Below are 22,899 nucleotides of genomic sequence, written 5' to 3'. Positions count from 1 at the left end.
CACAGACCTGAAGTTTTATATATACCTTGTGTTTTCTAATCCTGCTAAATTCAAATACAAGTTCTAGGGGCTCCTAGGGATTTCTTAGAATTTTCTCTGTAGATGATCATTTCATCTACATATAAAGATTTTGCTTCTACCTTGCCAATCCTATCCTAGTTGTGTCATTTTATTGCCAGACTATTTTGGTGGGGCCTAGGTTTCAAAGTTTAATGGACAGATACAGAGTAAGCATATCTGCCCTTGTTCCTCACCTTAAGGAGAAAGAATTGTATCTTCTCCATTCATATAAGGCGTTCTCACTGGAAGTATGGAGTACATGTCTTTAATCTGTTGAGAAGGTTCTGTTCTACTTCTAGTCTCCTGATAGCTTTTACCATGAACAGCTGTGGAATTTAGTTCAACACTTTTTCTCCAACTAGTGACAGGATCATATGGCTTTTTCCTTTCCTCTGTTAAAATGATGACTTCTGGGGATGAATCTTCCAATGCTGAACCAACACTGCCATCCCTATAACAAAACCACTTTCTATATACTGCCAGATCTGACTTCTAATAGTTTGTTTTGTTAAACAAATTTCTATCTATGTTCATACTTTCTTCTTCTATTATCTTTATCCAGTTTTAGGATTAGCACAATGTTGAGTTCCTAAAATGAGGGGAGAAGTGTTCCTTCTTTATTCTGCTTTAATTGTTTGATATAATTTATCAGTTAAAATGTATATAAGCCTGCTGTTGTCATATAGGTAGGTTTTCAAGCTAGGAATATGCTTTCTTTAATAGGTGCTATTCAAATTTTATATTTCCTCCAGAGTTAGTTTCATTAATTTTTCTTCCAAGGTACTTCTTAGAAGTTGTCAAATTTATTTCAAAAAAGATTTTTTAATATGCTTTCTATATCCTTTTAAATTCTGCAAAATCTCTGGTAATGTCTCTTAGATCTTGATATTGTAATTTTAAAAATGTATAATTGATATTGTGTAATAGGAAGAAAAGGTCTAAAGGAGCAGAGGAAGTGGGAGGGGTAGGGGAAAGGAAAAAAGGGAAAAGAAAAAATATGAGAAAATGAAAAAAAAATGGAAACAAAGTCTTTGCAAATAAGGAAAGGTGGAGGGGGTGAAGGGTGGGCAAGGGAAGAGGAAAAAAATAAGAACCAAGATACATACATCATGTAATGTTACAAGATCCCAATGATGAATGTAACTGTATTTTATACCTAAAATGTACCAATAAACTTAATGGGGGGAAAAAAAAGAAAAGTGTTTTCAAATAGATCTTCATAGAGAAAACCAACATTTAGTTGCCTTAAATAGAGTAAATATTGTTTAGTCAGAAACTTATAAATGTAAAAAGGTACATTTTGAATAATAATTTAAAGACAAAAAACACAAATTAGTTTTGCCCTGTTCAAACCAGAACAAAATACCCTAATATTAAAATATAGCTTCATTCACTCTATAGTTCAAATCTTCTTAGAATTTACAATAAAACAAGTTAATGTATTGACTAATCATAAAATTGTATTATATGATATGGACTAATAGGTTACTGCACAAAATTCTTACCTTCTTTTCTATCAATATGGTCTATTTTCTGACAACAAATTAGTAGAAAAGGGAACACAATTTTTACTGTGTTGAATTCTAGAAGGAATTTGGGGAGTAGAATTTCATAGGTATCTTTGAGGAGATTTGTAGTCTCTTGATACTTGAGTTTGATACACCAATAACAAAAAATAAAGTTTACTAGGCTTTATTCTATCTTATATCAAATGTAGAATGCACTTAATATTTCTAATAGAATGAATCTCGGAACAACACCTGACATATTTAGTGTTATCTCACTTTGAATAAAAGGTCCTCAGAAGGTTAAACAAATTGCCACAAATCATGAAACAGAAACCAGCAAATCTGGGATCACCTTCTCCACAGCCCATATTTTTATCTACTATTTGACTCTAAGACTGTTTACATTTTTGACTTTCTTTTCTGGCTGCAGGTTTGAGGTCTTTGCTGCCATCCACATGGGGACTCTTCTTCCCACATACACTTGGAAGGGGGCACGTTTATGTATAGTGATGAAGTACTAACAAGGCTGTCTTTGACAGAGTGCTCAGGGTTTCTTACAGGTGGAGGGGTGCCCATCTTTTCCCTGTCTAGAGGAAATGAACCATGCAGTGTTCAACTGAAAGCCATCCTGAATGATCTAGGGCCCTGCCTTCTTTGTTTACACATGAGAAAACCAGAGAAGTGCATAGACTTGCCCAAGGCCATATAGCCTCATAGTCAAAAGCCAGAACCAGAACTCTAATCTCCTGACTCCTAGTCCAGAACAGTGAGATTGAGGTGATATTCCAAATATAGCATCTTTAGAAAAATTGTCTCATGTTAATATTTTATAGACTGCACAGTAAATAATATATATTTACAAAAGCAATGTAAATATTTTATAGGCTGAGGCACAACTGTCAAGTTTGGAATTAACTCTACAGTCCCAAAACAATGCACCCCATGCACAGTTGGCTGCAACAACAGGAGTGTGGCAGATATCCCTAAATCTTGCTTGCTTTTTCCTGCAGTGGTAGAGTTCAGACAAATTCCCACTGCACAACTGCCTGGGCATACAGCTGAGGAACTGACTGAGAAAAGAGATTGCACATCTTGAGGGATGTGAGGCTACCTCCAGGGGATGAGGCTCTGGCCACTCTAAAGGAACCAGACTAGAAATACTAGTGATGGCCAGGCTTCTCAGGCCACTCTAGGGCTCTATGGTCTCAGTGGTGGGCATCTAGAAGTTATCCCTTCAGCTCAATGTGAAGGTGAGGGAAACCTCACTGCAGCTTTGGAGAAGGGAGCCCTGGGCTTCACCAGGCCCCAAGACTGCTGGGAACAGCCCAACTCAAGGAAATTCCTTTTCTTTTCTCAGATGATCTTTCTCCCACCCATTTCCCTGTTAGTTATATTGTGGGAGGTCAGTCGCCTACAAGTACAGAGAAGTAGGCCTTCCACCATTGCAACAAAACTAGTGTTTTATTGTCATTAATTATTTGGGGTTGATTCCACCATACAAAAGAAAAACGTATACCAGAAGTAATAGTAAATGACTCCAATAATGGAAACCAGGCTCTCCTCTCTCCAAGACTACATCACACTTCCTTTCTCAGCAATCTTATTAGCTCATCTTTCAACTCTCTTGGAAAGAGATGTTCCTGGACCTTTCCAGCTCCTGGCTTCAACATCTTTTACTCTTGCCCGGAGACCCCTGATTGTTCCATGAAGGAAAACCAGCCAATCTCAGGCTCTGAAACAAGATGGGCCTTTCTCAATAGACATGGGAAGACCAAGCAGAATGCACTTGTCCATCTTGCTGTTAATCTTAGGATCCAACCTTGGGCCCACCAGTATGAGTGGCTCAGCTCCTCCTTTCTTCCTGAAACCAAAGCCCCAGTCGTGTCCCTGTTTCAGGGTCCAGGCCCCCATCTTTTTCTTCACAGCTGGTTCTTCCACAATAACCAACTATGAGAAACAGATTGAGGAATTTTTAGAGGTCTTAAACATTTTAAATATCATGTAGTTTTTTCATTTCCTTCCTTTGTTTCCCATCAAATTTAAAATTCAAACTAAAAATTACTATATTGTAAAATAAAGGTTTGGAAATGTTAGTTAATGTACATAGACACTGATGTTAAAATACCTTCTTCCTATATGACACACAGAGAGAGAGAGAGAGAGAGAGAGAGAGAATCTAATGTGCCTTTCCTTTGCTGAGGCCTAAACTGGAGCCCCATCTCACCAGTTCCTGGACTCTAATCTGTGGTCTTATTTCCAAGGTCAAGCATTATAACCATGACAGCATCCATCCCTCCTGACCTGCCTCTTTGTGGCAGAGATTGAGTTGTTCTCAAAGTATGCTTCTCTTTTGTAATTTTCAGTTGCGACTAGAAGGTGGCTGCCTGGTTGAGAACTCTATTTCTCAGCTATACTTGCACCTAGCTGTAGCCATGTAACTAGCTCTTTCTAATAAAATATGTGCAAAAATGCCACATGTCCCTGCCAAGTCAAGGCTTGAAAAAACAGGTTCGCAGCCCAAAATCTGGTCTCTTTCTTCCACTGGCTGAATGTAGACACTGACAAGTACTGGGGGAGTAGGGAAGCCATGCACGGAAAGTCTTGGTCTCTAAATCAACACACGTATGAAAGTTTCAGCTGATGAGGAACCCACTCTCCTCTGGGTTCTGAGTGAGATGGGAATTTCTGTTGTACTTGAGCCATTGCATATTTGGGGTGTAAGTGTTGCAGCATATTACCCTATGCTCACACTACCTAAACCTGCCTGTCACCAACTCTAAGGCTCTCCTTCGCTCTGCTCTGCTGCAATTGTTTCTCAGCTGTTGTACAAACAGTACCATCTTTAGAAGAAGGTAAATCTGGTCCAAAGGGTTGGCTTCTTCCTAGGTATATGATCTTGAGTAAATCACATAACCTCTGCAAATCAAGGATTTTATATCTTATATTTGCATAATGGTATTAATTTAAGAACAAATATGATAAAATATATAAGGAGCCTATCAAAATGACTATATAGATAGATCTATAAAAAATATAGTTCCCCCTCCTGATTTGCTAGTAAGCCCTATTAAATGAGGACAAATTCCAAAATACCACTGCCTTTCTAGAAAGTTATCTATTGCTATCAGGATATTTGTCTCCTTCTATCTGGTGACACTTACTGTCATCAGTTTCAGGGAAGATGGGAATTAATAATGTATTGAGAGGTAGAGGGTAATGTTCTTCAGGCATCAGCCAGGCCTCAGTCATCTTCCTCTTCCTCATAGCCTGATCTTGTGCTGCAGGCTAATGAAACATGATATTGACAGTGCAGGTATGGTTTAACAAATGCCTTTATATCAGTTTGGATGATGTCAGGGCTGATGTTTGAAATGATAGATTAGATAAGTGGCACAGAGGTGTGAACAGCAAATGTTTCTGCTGGTGCTGAATGACACACAAAAATGATTCCACACAAAGTTCTTCCCTTGTGTAATTGATAAGACTTGCTTAAACTGGGAGATTGAATTAGTTACTGAAAATCTCCCTCCCTTGAAAGAAAGTTTGTCTATCTCCCTTGCAGTCTCTTCCATTATGAACTGCCCAAGGGAAGTGCTAGTTCCAAGGAGACTCACAACACTTTGCAAATGAGGAACAGGAGAATTGGAAAGCCTGGTCAAGCTGCTATTGCTGTCACTTCTCACTGCTGCATTGTGAGTCACTGCTGATTATGAGGCCTTCCCTGTGCTACTTATTCCTCAGGTAGTGATCACCTTGCTGGTCTAGACACCTGCACACACATGCTGATGAAAAACTACTTGTTATAGTTTGGAGGTCTCCAATTCCATCAAGTGGTTTGATGCATTGATGAGATCAGAATTTCATGATACTTTTAGGAGGTGACAGAAACAGGAGGTGGGGCCTAGCTGAAGGGAGTAGATTATGAGGGCATGATCTTAAGGACTAGATACAGTCCCCAGCCCCTTTCTCTCTGGCTCTTTCACTCTCTTTCTCTGCTTCCAAGCTGCCATGAAGTGAGTAGCTTTCCTCCTCTGCCATGATGTTTCTGCCTCACCACCAGCCTAAAAGCAATGGAGTCAGTCAACCATGGACTGAAATCTCTCTTAAGTTGTGAGCCAAAATAAGTCTTTCTTCCTTTGTTTTTTTCTCAGGGATTTTATCATAATGATGAAAAGCTGATACGATGCTCAATCTCTATCTGGATCAATAGAGAAGTCTGGCCAGTTTACATTATGCTAGAACTAAACCTCTCTCACCAAAAGTAAAAATAGAAGGAGGAGGAAGAGGAAGAATGGGGAAGGAGATGGAGAGAGATGGAAGAGGAGGGAGAGAGCTCCTTATACTGAGCTAGTTTCCTTATCTAGACTCTCCCATCCTTCCAAAAAAGTCTTTTTGAGGATCACTGCTTAGTTAATACTATTGCCTACTGGCCTTGAGTGCATTTGTACCAGTTATTAATGTACTACCTCTCAAATCCAAATTCATCCTCATCACTTGTGATAATAAAACACAGTAATAGAACAATGGAGCTAGATCCTGTGAATATTCTCTTTTTTTTAGGCAGAACAAATTTTCTTACTTAGTAGAAGGCCTTTCCAGGGACTCTGGATTAGGAAAGTTTTTCTTTCTGGTTTTGATGTCCTTCTGGCGGGGGTTGGGGGCTCATGCAGTTCATTTTCTTTCTTTCTTTCTTTCTTTCTTTCTTTCTTTCTTTCTTTCTTTCTTTCTTTCCTTCTTTCTTTTCTTTCTTTCCTTCTCTCTCCTTCCCTTCTCTCTCTGTCCTCGCTCCCTTTCTCCCCTTCCCTCTTTTCTTCTCTTTATATCCTCTCCCTCCCCCCCCCCCCCATTCTGTCTTTTGCAGCACTCTAGTCTCTCCTGCAGTATACCATGGTCAGCAGCACATGAGAGCTAGCAGCCTTCCTATGGGCAGCTTCCTTCTACAAGCCCCCACTGGTGGCTTCCAAGTAAAGTGCTAGCAGTGAAGTTCTGGCATTTTCTCTTTAAGGCCTCTCCAGACACTTCAGATGTGACTTCCAATTAGAGCCCTGGCCAAGGTATCTCTCTTCTGAAGGCTCATACCAGAATCTCTTGGAGTGTCTTTCCAGTGAGCTCTGAGGCACTGTATCATAGCAAATTTCTCTACCATCCAATGAACCAAAGCTGGATGCTTATCAATGAAGCCTGGATATCAGCTTATGGGGAAAGGAGTGTCTTCCTGGAGCACCATGTCTCAGCTCTAGGAATAGAGGTTGCTCTGCATATATGCTATTGTATTCTTTGGCCTCTTACTAACTAATCCTATATTTTTACCTCTTACTCACTTTTTACCTCTAACTAATCTTATGACTAACTCTATCTTGTAACTAACTAGCCCTGTATTACTCCAATCTCCTGTTGATAATTGTGTCGAACTTTTCTTCTTCAAATTTTTCTGTGATTTCTGTCTCCTGATTGATGGATGTATATGAAATTGGTTTCAGGAGTAGTCCCAAGAAATAAACCTAAATGAGATTTGGGGGATTCATTTGGTCATATTCTTGGGTATGAATGTAGTACTGAGCTCTTTGCCACGGGAAATGGAATTCTAGTGAACCAAAACATGCAGTGGAATCATAGTAAGTTAAATTGAACACCTATGACTAACTGCGACAGAATACCAACCAATGCAAGTGCCTTGGGAGACAAGTGGCTGCCATTCTTTGTCAACATGGCAGTACTGAAGAGGCTGTGGGGTGAGGTGAACTTTTTCATGCTTGAGCACTTATAGAAAGCAAACAATAAACTCATACTCTTTAATCCCAGCTCAGGTCACAATCTGAAATCCATAAAATTTTCATGGCATATTCTTTGTAACCACAAGAATAATAGGCTAAAAGTTAACCACAAAATTTAATTGTGTATGTTGCTGAATTATAACAATAGCTGAATTCACCATCTCCCAATCTCACCAAGTATCTCATGTGAAAGTCAGAATCTTTTCCATAACCTCCCTCATTCCCCCGACATGCCACTTAGCATGAACTATGAGTAGCTACTATTATATCCTCATTATAGTTATGCTGACACTGTACAATAAAGGTGCAGGGCCATTCCCAGCCAGCCAGCTAGTTGTGAGCATATCATTTGCTGGAAGCCCATGGTCCCATCCTACACGGGAAGGGAAGAAATGCAAGGTCCAACTTGCAGAATCTTAGGAGTCCTGGCCAAATATAAACTCATATCTGTGCACAATACCTTTTTTTCACTTTGGGGTGACCAGGGGATTTTTAGTTTTACCTGATTCTTAAATGTTTAAATGTTTATACTTTTACTTTAAAATTAGAGTGAGTGAGAGAGGTGTGCTGTGCAGAAAAACTTTTGAATTTTGTTGCAAAAATTGAGGAGCTAGAGCTTTTAATTTAGTGCTGAAACATCAAGGGACCAGCCTTGCAGAGATAGAGTGGGCATATGAAGAATGTGGAAGAAAAGGCATGGAAGGAGCTGACATTAAGAAGGTGGGCAATTTAACTTCAGAGTTGTGTGATTTGACTGTGATGCACGTGACCTGGTGTGTGAGACACTGAAGGATGGCAACATGATGAGGTCACCTGACAGAGAGCTGCTGAATAATTGCAGCAGTGTGGGGTAGAGGCTGCTAGCAAAAACACAATCATGCTGGGAATGCACTTTATCACCTAGACCATCTGCTGGATGGTTTAGAAAGTGGAGGACCATTTGCTAAGTGACAAACTGATGTCAGTTTATTCTAATGTTCAACAAAAGAAGAACTCTGCCAAGCAGCAGACAATAACAGACTATTTTGTCGCTTTTCATCAAGTAATTTGTGTGATGTTTTGAGTCCCTGAAGTATTATTCTTACATTATGTTTATACTTTGATAGCATCTGTAGAACAGGGAATGTGTCCCTAAATATTGAATGTCATTTTAAGTAAATTGTTGTTCATTAAACCCATTGTAGACACTGTTTTGCCTGGATTTGTATTAGCTATTGTTGGGGATTCTTCATAATTTCTTCCACTTCTCCTATCATCTCATGTTCATGCACATTGCCACAAACACCTGACAGTGGACAGTCTATGGGTGCATCTTATGATGATGCACATAACTTGGACTTAGCTAGGCCTCTTGGAGCTCCAGGCATGTGGTCTGCATTTCTGAAAACAGAAGCAGAGTGCTTTGAAATTCCATAGGCTCTATTTGTGCCTTTATCTACATCTCTGAGAAGTATATCTTTCTTCTGCTCTAAAGGATGAATATTGCTTCACAGTGGCTGGCTATTCTTCCATGCTCTAAGTGATATCACTCTTGGTCACATACATTTCTACACGGTACACACACAAATGATCATTGTTCATGCAGGAAGATTTGGCTTGATCTCCTTTGCCTTTGTACCAATTCATCTATACACAGCCTATAATATCAGGTTTATAAGTGATTTGAGGATAAACTCTTGTCTTTTAGTAACTGTACAAGTTTGCTTTCTCCTCCATTCCTTTTTTTCCCTTAAAGCTTAGATTTCTAGCTATTATGCAAATTGGAGCAATCATGACAGCATGTTGAGATTAATGTGATTGAAAAGGTCCTGCAACCAGGATACTCAAAACTTACACTGCCTGACCTTGATTCTGGGTCATGTGGACCATTGGACTCATATGCTGTTTTATGAAGAGGTCTGTGATGAGCCACAGTGAACCTGGACCACACCCATTGATATCACTGCCACACCATTGTGCATGGGTTGGGCCTTGAGAGAAATACTGAGAAAATGTCACAACTGCTTATTGAGACAGGGCACTCAAAGCCAATCCCCAACCATTACAAATACCTCAAGCTGAAAATCCCTTCAAATGCCACCCAGCCCTAATACATTTTGCCCCAATTTACTGAGAGAAGGGGATAACTCCAGGGACACAAAATTTATTGATTTGTAAAAGATCAAATTCCTTGATATCAGGTGACATATTCTTATAACAGTTTTTGGACTTTACTCCAATGGGTTATGAAAAACCTGCTTGTTTCAGATAGCCCTTCTGACTTAACAAAAATCATGCATTCATCGTTTTCCATAATCTGGTCAGGCCAGACCAGTGTGGGATATGAAGTGATCTATGATATTTTCTGCATTCTATATGGGTTCCTTGGATTCAAGGACTGTAATTTGCTCTTCTTCACGTGAAGACTGTAGTACTTGACACATAGTAGACATTCGGTGAGTATTTGTAGAGGTTAAATGTTGGTTTTCTTGGCAAGAGTTTTATTCCTGGGCATTATTACTAGCAATTGTGTTAGAAGCTTTAATTTCTGTGGCAACAAAATGTTATCGTGTCACTTTCAATTTACCCAAAATTTGTTATTTTGAAATTTGTGTGTTAGACATTGAGTAGAAAATGTGACTAAAATTTGCTCTGATATTAAAAGCTCTGTTAGAGCAATAGGTCAACTTATCAGGTCAAATCCATGAACATTGCTTTTATGTAGTGAGATTTGAGTTGGGGAAGAGTGATGAGGAAGACAAAAGTGAGTTTTCTCTAGTTCTGCAAGGGAGGTTATTAATAGTATTGGAAGTATGTCATCTTGACAATATTTATTCTGCCTATCTGATATCTTTCCATTTTCTGATGTCCTCTTCAATCTCATTTATGTGTTCCCTTTACTTCTTTCTCTTGTCTAATTGCTCTGGCTAATATTTTGAGAACTATATTGAACTGGAGTGGTGATAGTGGACATCCTTGTTTTATTCCTGATTTTAGAAGGAAAGCTTTTAGCTTTTCCCCATTTAGTATGATGTTAGCCTTTGGTTTGTTATATTGGCTTTTATCAGATTGAGATAAGGTCTTTTTAGACCTATTTTCTTCAAAGTATTTTTTTTTATCATGAATGGGTGTCGGATTTTGTGAAAGGCTTTTTCTGTCTCTCTTGAGATAATCTCACATGAGTTTTGACCTTGCTTCTGTTTATGTGATGTCAAGAGATCCAGAATAGCAAAAGCAATCCTGGGCAATAAGAACAAAGCAGAAAGTATAACAATCCCAGATTTCAAGTTATACTACAAAGCTACAGTGATAAAGACAGCACAATATTGGCATAAAAACAGATACGTCCATCAACAGAATAAAGGATGTGGAAACAACTTCAGGCACATTCACATTCACTCATCTGATCTTTGACAAAGGGGAGAAAAACTTACACTTGAGGAAAGATACCTTCTTTAACAAATGGTGCTGGGAAAAGTGGCTATCCACATGCAGAGTATTGAATCTAGACCTGTATCTCTCATCATGTACCAAACTAAAATCAAAATGGATCAAAAATCTGGATGTTAAAACAGAAACACTTAATCTGCTGGAAGATAAAATAGGTAAAATTCTTGAAAGTATAGACTTAGACAAAGACTTTCTGAACAGAAAACCATTTGCACAAGAAATAATATCAAGAATCAACAAATGGGAGCTGGGGATGTACCTCAGTGACACTGCGCCTGCCTGGCAAGTGCAAGGTCCTTAGTTTGATCCCTGGTACAAAAAAAACACAAAAAACCAAATCAACAAATGGGATCATATCAAATTAAAAAGCTTCTGCACAGCAAAGGAAACAACCAACAGAGTGAAGAGAGAGTCTATAGATGGGAAAAAATTTTGTCACCTATTGGTTGAATAAAGGACTAATATCTAGAACATATAAAGAACGCACAGGGACACAAGCACAGACACACAGACACAAGAAATCACAAAAAGTTAGACTCTCCAAAATAAAAGACCCAATCAAAAATACTGGCAGGTTAAATAAATAGACACTTCTTAAAAAAGTAAGTACAAATAGTCAATAAATACATGACAAAATATTCAACATTGCTGGACATTAAAGAAGTGAAAATTAAAACAACATTGAGATTCCATCTTACTCCAAAAAGAATTCCTAACATCAAGAAATCAAATAATAACAAATTCTGGTGAAGCTATAGGGAAAAAGGAATCCTTCTTCATTGTTAGTGGGAATGTAAACTGCTACAACCACTATGAAAATCAGTATGAATAGTCCTAAAAAAACTCGAATTCCATTCAACCCAGCTATTCTCCTTCTAGATATCTTCTCATAAAAGTTAAAGACATCATATTACAGTGACACATGCATACCTATGTTTGTAGCAGCACAACTTATAATAGCTAAATCCTGGAAGTGGTCTATATATCCATCAACAAATAAATGGATGAAGAAAATGTGGCATTTATACACAATGGAATACTACTCTGCCGTAATGAAGGATAAACTTGAATCATTTTTAAGAAAATGGATGTGCTTTGAGACTATAATGTTGAATGAAATAAGTTAGACCCACAAGCTTAAATATTGCATGGGTTCTCTTACATGAGAAACCCAGAGTATAAATAATTAAATAGCAAAATAAAAGATAATAGGAATAATAGGTTATAGGAAATACTGAGGAGTTAGGTCTTTTGCAAAGGGGAAGAGGATCAAGAAATGGATGAGGGAGATTGAGGAGGAGAAAGGGAAGCTATGAAAAGAAGAAATAAGATATATTATGTAAGTGGACCAACTCCTCAAGAATGTAATCAGCATGTACTACAAATACGTACCAATAAAAATATTAAAATATAGAAAAAAATCAGAGACCTGAAAAAGAAGAAAAGAGAGATTTAGAGGAAGAATCTTTTTTTTTTCTTTTGGTACCAGGGATCGAACTCAGGACCTTGTGGTTGTGAGGCAGGTGGTGGAAACACTGAGCTAAATCCCTAGCCCATGGAAAGGGAGATTTAAGTTTTGGGATCACTTAGATTCCATTTGGATGAGGCAGGAAGTTCTGGTGACATGCTTCACACTGAATATCATTTATACAACGACCCTGCAGTATGTCATCTGAAAGCACCAAACTCCAGTTCTAAAATAGTAACAATAGCTAATGCTCCTTGAGCTCTTTCAATAACCAGGCACCAAGCTAAGCTGCTGTGAGGGAATATGTCACAAACTCCTCAAGGGACCCCTCTAAAGGAGTTACTATTTGTCGTTTCATTTTATAAATGTTAAAAGTAGGGAATCAAAGGATGATTTAGTTTGTTTTCCGCTGTGATAACAGATGGGAAATTTATAAAGAAAAAAATTTATTTCTCATAGTTTTGGAGGCTATAAAGGCCAAGATCAAAGGGCTGAAGCCTTCATGACCTAATATCTTTTAAAGGTCCCACATCTCAATTTTATTTCACTGGCTATTAAATTTCAATGTGAGTTTTGAAGGGGACATTCAAACTATAGCAAAAGATTAATTAACATGCCCAGTGTTGCACAGCTAGCAAATGAATGAGCCAAAATTTTACTCTTAGAGAATCTAACTCTAAAACCTATATGTTCATAGTTACTAAGGTAGCCTTTTACATAGCTGCACAATATATTGGCTATCTGATCATTCCCAGGCTATCAATTTCTCTTATAAAATTCACAATATTGAATGATGAGTTATAAGACTGGCAAAAATCTGAATTCTAACACTCTCACATATTCAATATCATAGCTTTAGAAGAAGCAGGAATAGGAGGAAAGAAGAATCAGAGTAAGTCCTGCTAACTGCCTTCAGCCAGGACCTGTCTTTTTAGGCTTCCTCTTCCCTCTGCTTTTGTTTATTTCAAGATTAGTCTCACAGCTTTAAACCACAGGTATCAAAACAAATACAAAAGTCTTCTAAATTAGCTACAAGTGTAGTTGTGTGTTGGGACAAAGATCTGAACTGCATTTGACTACCCCTCTGCCCTTGGGGGTTGATTCACTCTAAATGTAGCTGCTTGGCATCTCATTCTCAATTCTAGATATTTATCCAAGGGGAGTAGATCCTCAACAAAACCATTATTTATTGTAAGAGTCAGCCAAGTTCTTTGTAAAGGGTTCTATATAAATATTTCAGGCTTTTTGGTCCATGAGGTCATTGTCATAACTACTCAAGTCTGCCACTGTAGACAATATGTAAATAAATGAGTGTGAAGCCTGGATTCCAATAAAATTCATTTATGATACTGAATGTTGGATATTATATAATTTTCAGGTGTCCTAAATTATTACTCTTCTTTTGATCTTTTCCCCAACCACTTTAAAGAGTAAAAACCATTCTTAGTACACTAGCCAGCTATCCCAAGCTGACAGAATACCAGCAACACAGGACGCAGAAAGAAGTCCCCTTGGGCAAAGCCCCCTGTGCAAAGTCTATTCCACTCTCCCAAGAGCCACATGACCTCCCCTGGGACACAATATTTGGCATTGAGGAATGGTGGAGGAGGGGGTGTTTACTGATCTCTGTTTTCTCTGTGCTACAGTGAGCATCTCATTACAGAGGGGCCATCCCAGACTGGAGTGAGTACGGAAAAGCTCATGGTAGGAACAAATGCTTCCCTAACTCCCAAACTCCTTGTGCTGGTATCCTGGATAGTAGCAACTGCAAAGTTGTTTGTCAGACCAAGATTCCATGAATCACAGTTAATATTAATTAGCATCTTTGAGAAAGCTCCCTGTTGTGTCTATCTGCCATAGACTAATCCTCACTCTGGTGATATCAATTAGCAATAAATGTTCTCTTTCACTCTTTTTAAAAAATTGGTGTTTGAAACTGATGTGTGTTTAACAGATTAGTTATCTTTTGCTAAAAAACAAACAGAAGTAAATGTGGGCAATTCCAGAAAGTTGTGTTGTAATGGAAGGACATGGAGGTAGGGGTTCTGATCTTTCCTAGCAAGTGACAGAGAAGTAAGACTCAAAATGTTAAAAAGAAGCCAGCAACTCAGCTGCTTACACCCACAGGCATGCCCTTACCAACTTAGGGCACAAAATCTACTGGCTTTCTACTTGACATGGTGCTATGATTTAAATCTAAAATGTCCCCCAGAAACCTCATGTGTTCAAGGATGGGACTTTCGGAAGGTGAATGGATCATGCTGGACTCATCAGTGGATAAATATACTCAAGAGTTCAGAGCTGAATGTGCTAATAGGAGGTAGGATCTGGTCAGAAAAGACGGGTCACTGGGCTCATGATCTAGAAAGGTTTATCTCCCTCCCTTTGCTTCCTGCTTCCTAGCTGCCATGATGTGAGCAGTTTTTCTCCACCAGACACTTCCACCATGCCTTTCTGCCTTGGAGCCAGCTGACTATGAATTGAATCCTCTAAAAGCCACTAGCCAAAATAAACCTCTCCTCCTTTAAATTATGGGTGTTGGGTATTGTGTCCCAGAGACCGGAAAGTGACTAAAACAGATGCCTTTGCCTGACAGCTCTCCTTAGCATCCTGACCCATGGAACAGACTGGAAATTCTGGCCCCCAGAAGCAGCCCTTGACTGCCCTTGACTAACTAGCAGGGATTGGTGCATAAATACCCCAACTGCTTCACCCCTGGAGTGGGATAACTGTAAGGAAAATGTCCTACATGACTTCCAGGGTTAAAATTCCATTGCCCTGAATAGCAATCAGGCTGGTGACCCAGCTTTGTTGGTTAACTTCCCCACTCCCCTCCAACCCCCTCTTTCATCTCCCCAGTAAATTACTTGCTTTCAAGGCCCCAATCAGGATCCACTCCTGGGAGACCCAATATAAAATTCTAACACTAAAACCAGCATAGCTGGTCAAGAGGGGCCAAGGGCAGTGGTTTCCTCAGTACACATCATAACATCCTGACATACCAGGGGAAGCAAGAGCAAACAGGTGCCAAATGTCCACAAAGTTTACTCTGTTTTCCAGGGAAGGATGTATGTTCTTCACAAAAAACACAAGTTCTACCCCAGTGTCTTCCTTCTTTCTGTTGCCCTGCTTGGAGTGTTCTTCCCAGACATTGTCATGGCCTCTTCCATCATCTCTTTCCAAAGGGCTTTGTTCCAATGTCATTCTCTTACTGAGGGCTTCCTGGACCACCTGTAAAAATGACCATTATCCCTCCCTACCCAACACTCCCCATCACCTGTTCATTATGGCCCAACCCAAGCCTTATCCCATGGAACTTTGCTGAGCAAGGGGAAGAGCTTACAGTTAGCTACATTAACCTTGGCCTGTTTTATTCCCTTAATTTTCACTAATTCTATATTATTTTTGCTCCAGAATTTTGTTTGTTTAACTCAATAGATTTACATACAGAGAAATTACCTTGAAATTGCTCTGCAGGATGTTTTATTTGTCTATTTGATTGTTTCTCCAAAATTTCACTTTAATTTACATTACAGGGCCAGCCACATAGTCCAAGAAAAAATTTACTTTTCCTCTGGAGAATAGCTTTCGTGGCATTTTTAACAATTGTGTGCATCTCTATTTTTTAAAGAGTTAAAAATTTCATTAAGTAAATGCCTTAAATAAAATTAAACCTTTATAATAAAAAAGAAACCACTTCCAGTATAGTAGTTTTGGCAATATGAATATATTAAATGATCATAACTTCAAATGCAACTTCCAACTTTGAAAGTTTTCACACCGTTTTGTTTAAAAAACAAACAAAAACACAGAAAGCCTTAACTATCTTCAGCTTCCCATATGTTTGTAACATAAATATTTTCTTTTATACACTGGACCTTGGGGGACTTTCATGGTAAAATTTAGACTTTAGTAGAGCTATTAGTTTTTGTCAGCTATGTTTGAGTCCCAGCTACTTACTAATGTGTGGCCTTGAGCACAACTTTTAACCTCAGTTTCTGTATCTGTAAAATGGGGTGTTCATAGTTTATGATAGCTAAAACTTGGAAACCGCCTAATTGCCCATCAAGTGGAGACTGGATAAGAAGATATGGGTTTCTAAAAAAATAAAATGGAGCACTATTTTAAAAATTTATTTAAAAATTTAAAAATTATTTTAAAAAAATAAAATGGAGTACTAAATACCACATTGCAGAATTTTGTAAAGATTAAAGAAAATTTGTAAGCTGAAGTGTGCCTAGCAAGTGGGCACACAGTGGCACTCCCTCAGTGATGGCTATCCTTATAATTGTCCAGAGCCATTTTGAAAAGGTGGCCTTGGCTCTTAAAGCTCTGCCATCTCTTGGAGATTATCATGGGACTCAACAGAGAGCTCAAATCTCTTTTCAAATCTTGAGTCTTGATCCTTGGGCATTCTTTCACTGTCTAAAATATTAACAATACATTTGTGATAAAAACATGCATCTAGGACCAGGGATTTAGCTCAGTGGTGCTGCCACCTGCCTCACAAGTGCAAGGTCCCAGGTTCAATCCTGGGTACCAAAAAAGAAAAAAAGAAAAAAGAAAACATGCATCTAAAATAGGGCAAAGTCTAGTGTACAACTGTGTGGGCTGGATTCTTCTCAACTTCCAGGGCTCTAAGCAGAGAGGAAGCTCAGATGGGCTGCAGCAGCCAGAGATCACGCCAACCAGACAGGACTTGATTTGGTCTTCAAGAGACAGGCTTTCCATAACAAAATCAGTGGAGATGACATCTCAACTGAGGTAGGAACAAGTTCAGTGAATTTAGGACGGACAACATGAGGGCTAAAGATGCAGGGAACCTTAAAACTGGACCAGTTGGACTGAGGGTACCAATGGAAGTGAGAGAAAAGAGATCTTTTGACCAACCTAGAAGTGATATGAGGTTACGAAGCATTTGAATAATGCAAATCCTATAGGTAGAAGGGATCTTACAGTCATTATGTCAAATAATTTTTGCCCTTTCAAATACCAAATCCCTTAGTTTAGCCATTTTCTTCCCACACCCACACCCTCTTACCCTTCCCAAGCACCAGTCACCATCTTTTGAAACAATGTTCACTTTTTTGTCAAAAACCCTTTATTAATTTCTTAGGGCCTTGTATGCTTTCTTGTCAGAAACTTTTGGAGCAGGCTTTAAAAAATACACACTCTTTTTCTCATCCAACACCACCAATATGGTGTTCATGTGCTTTGTGGAGGATAGTTGTATATGTCAGCTTTGGGCCTCATGCAGAGAGCTGCTTGTGATTGTAGATGTTACCAATGAGAACAGGATGTTGGCTGGTGGTTTTCTGGCCTTTCTGTGCATTAGGAGGAAGTGGCACGTGGTTTTCTGAGCAGGACCCTTTGGGTCTGGAGTCTTCTTGCCCACAGTGCTCACTTCCTGCTGGAATTTAGCTTTACCAGCAGTGTGGGCAACAATGGAAGCACCCTTCCTAGCAGGTGTTTTCTAGGAAGAAGCTTTTGGGAGCGCCACTGTTTACAGCTTTTGACCTTCATTCTTGATTCTTGATGATACTGTTTCTTATTTTCTTTGCCTTCATGACTTTAAAATGGTCCATGGCTGTCATCTTGCTTCCTTTACTTGGGCTTCAATCTTCTTCACCTACCTGTGGCTGCCTATTTGGCACTGATTCTGTGTGCTGCCAGGCTTACTGGGCATCGTCTGGAAAACGGAATGAAGGAGCTGCATCTATTTGAAGTCCATGATCTAACTCCTCACTTGTCTGCAGGATCCACTAGCCAGAGCTCTCTTCTTATTGGTAATATCTACAATCACAAGCTATCTAGAATAGCAAAAGCAATTCTGGGTAACAAAGGCAAGGCAGCAATTCTGGGCAACAAAGGCACAATCCCTGACTTGAAATTATACTACAAAGCTACAGTGATAAAAATAAATAAATAAAAGCATGATACTGGCCAAAAACAAACAAACAAACAAAAAACAAACAAAAAGCAGACCCAAGGATCAATAGAACAGACTAGAAGATGCAGAAAGAAACAAACTCAAACACATTCAGCCACCTTATCTTTGACAAAGAGGCCAGCCAAATGCTTTCACTGGAAGAAAGGTAGCCTCTTTAATAAATGATGTTAGAAAAATTGGCTTTCTACATGCTAAAGACTAAAACTAGACCTATATCTCTAAAATGGAAATGGATAAAAGATCTACATATTATAATAGAACACTATATCTGCTGGAAGGTAGAATAGGTAGAACTCTTAAAGACTAGGTATAGGGAAAGACTTTATGAACAAAATCCCAATCATGCAGGAAATACTACAAGGAAATAATGACTGGGATCTCATCTTATTAAAAAGCTTTTGCAGCTTCTGTACTGCAAGAGAAACTACCAATAGAGCTAAGGGACAACCTACAATGAGGGAAAAAAATGCTTATCAGCTGTTCCTCAGACAAAGGACTACAATCTAAAATATATAAAGAAGTTAAAAAAATCAACCCCCCCCAAATATAAGACCCAATTCAAAAATAACCATCTGAAATAAACAGACATTTCTCAGACAAAGAAGTAGAAATAACAAATAAACATGAAAAAATGTTCAACATCACTGGTAATTCGAGAAATGCAGATGAAAACAACACTGAGATTCCACCTCATTCCAGAAACAATGGCTGCTGTTAAATCAACTAATAACAAATGCTGGTGGGGTTGTGGGGAGAAAGGAACCCTTCTCCATTGTTGCTGGGAGTGCAGACTGGTGCAACCACTATGGAAATCAGTATGGAGATACCTCAAAGAACTAGGGCTAGAGGTCCCATTTGACCCAGGTATTCCTCTGCTGGGTATCTTCCCAAAAGAATTAAAAGAATCATACCACAGTGATATATGCTTATAGTGGCACAGCAATATATGTTTATAGTGGCACAGTTTGTAATAGCTAAATCTTGGAAAGAGCCCAAATGCCCATCAACTGATGAATGGATAAAGATGTGGTTTTTTTATACAGTGGAGTACTACTGTATCATAAAGAAGGACAAACTTGAGATATTTCTAGGTAAATAGATGCACCCTGAGACCACACTCTTAAGTGAAATAAATCAGATACACATGTTCAAATATTGCATGGTTTCTCTGGTGTGAGAAACTGAAAGTATAGATAACGACCAAAATGTATAATAGATATTATGAAATAGGAAGAAAATGTTCAAATGAGAAAGGTAACTATGGAGGGGGTGGGGGAAAGGAAGGAAGGGGAAAGGAATAAAAAGAGAATAGAAGGAAAAAATAGAAACAAAGCTTTTATAAATAAGAGAGGAAGAGGGATTGAAGGGAGGAGAAGGAAAGGGAAAAAAAGAAGAATCAAGATATATCATGTACAGGTGCAAATTTCATATGATGAATGTGATCATTATGTATATCTAAAAGGTACCAAAAATTAATTTTAAAAAGTTCAAAGCAGCATAGTACAAAATAAATATAATTTTAATCATATATGCAATTTAAAATTTTCTTAACCCTATATATTTAAAATATATTAAATTTACTTGATCTATCATGTACAGGTACAAATTCCCTATCATGAATTATACATATATATTCAATAAAATTAATTTTTAAAAACAAAACTGTAAAAAAAAGACAAAGAGGGTTGTTCATTTAGGATTCTTATAACAAAATAACCAGTAGTTTCACAAATATTGTAACCTCAAATAAATAAATAAACGTGAGCCTTTCATGAGCCTGTGTTCACTGAAGAATGATATGGCTTACGTTTTTGCCTTACACTAAATGGCCCCAGATTGAGAACTGATGATTCAGGTGAATCTATACCTTTTTCAGAGAAGTGAAGGGCAGATGCAGTGAGTGCCTTGCTCAAGACCTCGGGGTTAGTGACAAGTCAGAAGCACAGGAGCATGGTTGCCAGGACTCTTGCACTACACGTGACCCGATCATTGTGGCTAGGAGGACAGGAACCAGAGAGAGGGAGAATTACTGTGATGACTGAGAGGATACAGAACCACACACATTCAAGCCAAACAAGCATCTGCATTCAGATAGAGGTGCACATTAGGAATGACTAGATGCAAGACATTTTGAAGGAACAATTGAAAGGACTAGGTAATCAGACTTGTGGTATGAATAGGAAGATATATTTAGTATAGTTCTTTGTGAACCATAGAAACTGACAAAAAATAAAGAAAGAAAAATAGTGAAAGGTATGGATTACTCAGAGGACCTAAAGTAAATCTATAATAACCCTGGGGATCCCAGGTCCAGATCACAGGAACCTCTGAGAGTTGGTTTCTTCAGAGCTCTGTCACCAGTCTTCTCCAGTCATTAATTACCATGTCTGAGATTTGAATTCTGGATTTCAACCCAGAGTAACCAAAGCAATGACTGGTGTATTAGCCAAATTTGGGGACCTGAGAAAAAGAAATGCTGTTTGAAGAATCACTTTCTTTCCCAGAAAAATTTAAATTTCCCATTCTACAATGCTAGGAGTTAATAAGTAGGGATTTTGTTATTTAATATTTCCTGTTTCTAGCCCAAATGCCCATCAACTGGAGATTGGATAAAACAGATGTTGTTTTCCTATAAAATGGAGTACTACTCAGCCATAAAGAAGGAAAACCTAGAGACATTTATAGCTAAGTGGATGCACACTGAGGCCATATTCCTAAGTGAAATAAATAGGACGCACATGTGTAAACACCAAATAGTTTCTCTGGTGTAAAAAACTAAAGTGTAAGTCAGGATCAAAATGTATAATTGATATTGTGAAACTAGAAGAAAAGGTCTAAAGGAATAGGGGAAGTGGGAGGGGTGGGGGAAAGAAGAGAAGGGAAAAGAAAAAATACGAGAAAAAGAAAAAATGGAAACACTTTTTGTAAATAGAGAAGGGAGGAGGGGGTGAAGGGAGGGCAGGGGAATGGGGAAAAATAAGAACCAAGATATATCACGTACAGGTACAAGTTCCCAATGATGAATGTTTTGTATACCTAAAATGTACCAATAAACTTAATAGAAAAAAATATTTCCTGCTTCTCAGTTAAACTAGTTGTTTTAGGTTGGTTTCTCCCAGAATCATACCTTGAGACAAAGATTTGGGTTCAAATAGAGTATTTGAGAGGTGATCCAGGAACCATCAGGAAAGGAGTGAAGTGAAACTGGGAAGCAAAGCAGGAATGTAGATGCATTCATGTGCAGATGATCATTGTGGGAAACAAGAGCCCAGCCCCACGGGGACCTCTAGGAGACAGTAGGTGAGAATCCACTGTAGAAGTCTCCCACCTCTCAGGGAGGACACTGAATCTTTATAAACTACCTTTCCTCTGTCATCGGGAAGGGCTGCTTTTAAGGATGTTACCTTCTGGTTTGTTCCAGATGGACTGAGCATGCCTATGCTCTACAGTGCAGTGGCAGCCCTGGTAGCAGAAAGTGCCAACGGGAGCAGCAAATGCCAAGGCAATATGAGCAGGGCACAGTAGCATCCACTATTCCTGGTGTCTCTGACAGATGGACTCTTCACAACATTTTCACCTTGCAGCCATAAAATATTCCATCAGAGTAACCTCATCAGGGGATCACCCATGTGAAGCTCACAAACAGCCCTGCAGAGCTCAGAAAGAACATCTGCCTGGGATCACCCCCGAAGCTGTGCTCCTGCCTGACTTCAAGGTCTTTCACTTGCTTGCTTGCTATAGTTTCTTCTTTCCTTCCTGAATCCAGCGCGTCCTTTCTATGGCACTTTTTTTTTCTGGTACCGGCGATCAAACTCGGGTCCTTGCACTTGCAAGGCAGGCAGAACCACTGAGCTAAATACCTGGCCCTCCATGGCATTTTTATACCGCTGTCCCCGGATAGCCATGGTACTTCCCTCTGCCAAAACACACATGGTAGATGTGGTGGAAAATTGCTACAACTCAAGTCAAAAGCATGCACACAATGCCAGGAAATTTCTTCTGAGGCTGAGTCCCTTGCTCAGTTAAAAAACTCAGCTTTCAGGAGAACCAATGCTCACTTTGGTGAGTCAGTAGCAATAACAGTTTTGCTCTGATTCCATATCCACTGCCTTTGGAAGGTCTCAGATGGCATCTTGCTTCTGTTCCATAACTCTCAAACTGTGAGTAAGCATGATGAGGGTAAACTGCAAGGCATCACGTTTGTGTCACGACAGACCCATGAGCTCACAATCTATTGAGTGTCTGCCTCAAAGGACCCCTTAGCTCCTTTGCTCCACTCCACCAGCCAGGCCCTGCCTTGATTCTCTAAAGACAGTTGCTTGGGCTCTCATTTTAGCTGCAGATCTGGATGGGAACTGCAATACATATGTTTCTCTGAATGTTCTGCACTTACTTATTGTTATTCAGTCACATTTCTTGGTATATTTTTGCTGTTACTTATTTAACTCAGATACTTTGAGAGAGGTTGTCAGGCACATTCTGAAAGCTATTTCTCTCTTCACCCTTCCGCCCTTCCTTGCCTAGATATATTGATTGGTTAGCTTTCCTGTTGCTGGAGCATAACACCCAACACACCCACAACTTAAAGGAGGTTTATTATCACTCATAGTTTGAGAGGTTTTAGTCTGTGATCAGCTTGCTCCAAGGCAGAAACATCATGGCAGAAGGGTATGGCAGAGCAAAGCTGCTCACCTCACGGTAAACAGGAAG

General features: G+C 39.0%; 1 long non-coding RNA gene across 5 annotated transcripts in view; it reads right to left on the bottom strand.

Annotated features, from left to right (window-relative positions):
- LOC110345479 (uncharacterized) overlaps window positions 1-22,899 on the bottom strand; it is a 442,224-nt gene that overhangs the window by 21,067 nt on the left and 398,258 nt on the right. For 4 of the 5 annotated variants that reach the window (XR_015442355.1, XR_015442358.1, XR_015442359.1 and 1 more), the window contains one exon: window positions 20,057-20,184. The exons of the other annotated variant lie outside the window; for it this stretch is intronic. This is a non-coding gene — a long non-coding RNA (uncharacterized LOC110345479). The remainder of the gene's footprint in view (window positions 1-20,056; window positions 20,185-22,899) is intronic. 5 annotated transcript variants of the gene reach the window in all.

This window comes from Heterocephalus glaber, unplaced genomic scaffold, assembly GCF_053883595.1.
Source record: "Heterocephalus glaber isolate CG9 unplaced genomic scaffold, H.glaber_assembly_v1.0 deba00001543, whole genome shotgun sequence".
Classification (NCBI taxonomy): domain Eukaryota; kingdom Metazoa; phylum Chordata; class Mammalia; order Rodentia; family Bathyergidae; genus Heterocephalus; species Heterocephalus glaber.
The sequence above is the reverse complement of the archived record's forward strand: the minus strand, read 5'-3'. Positions and strand labels throughout refer to the sequence as shown.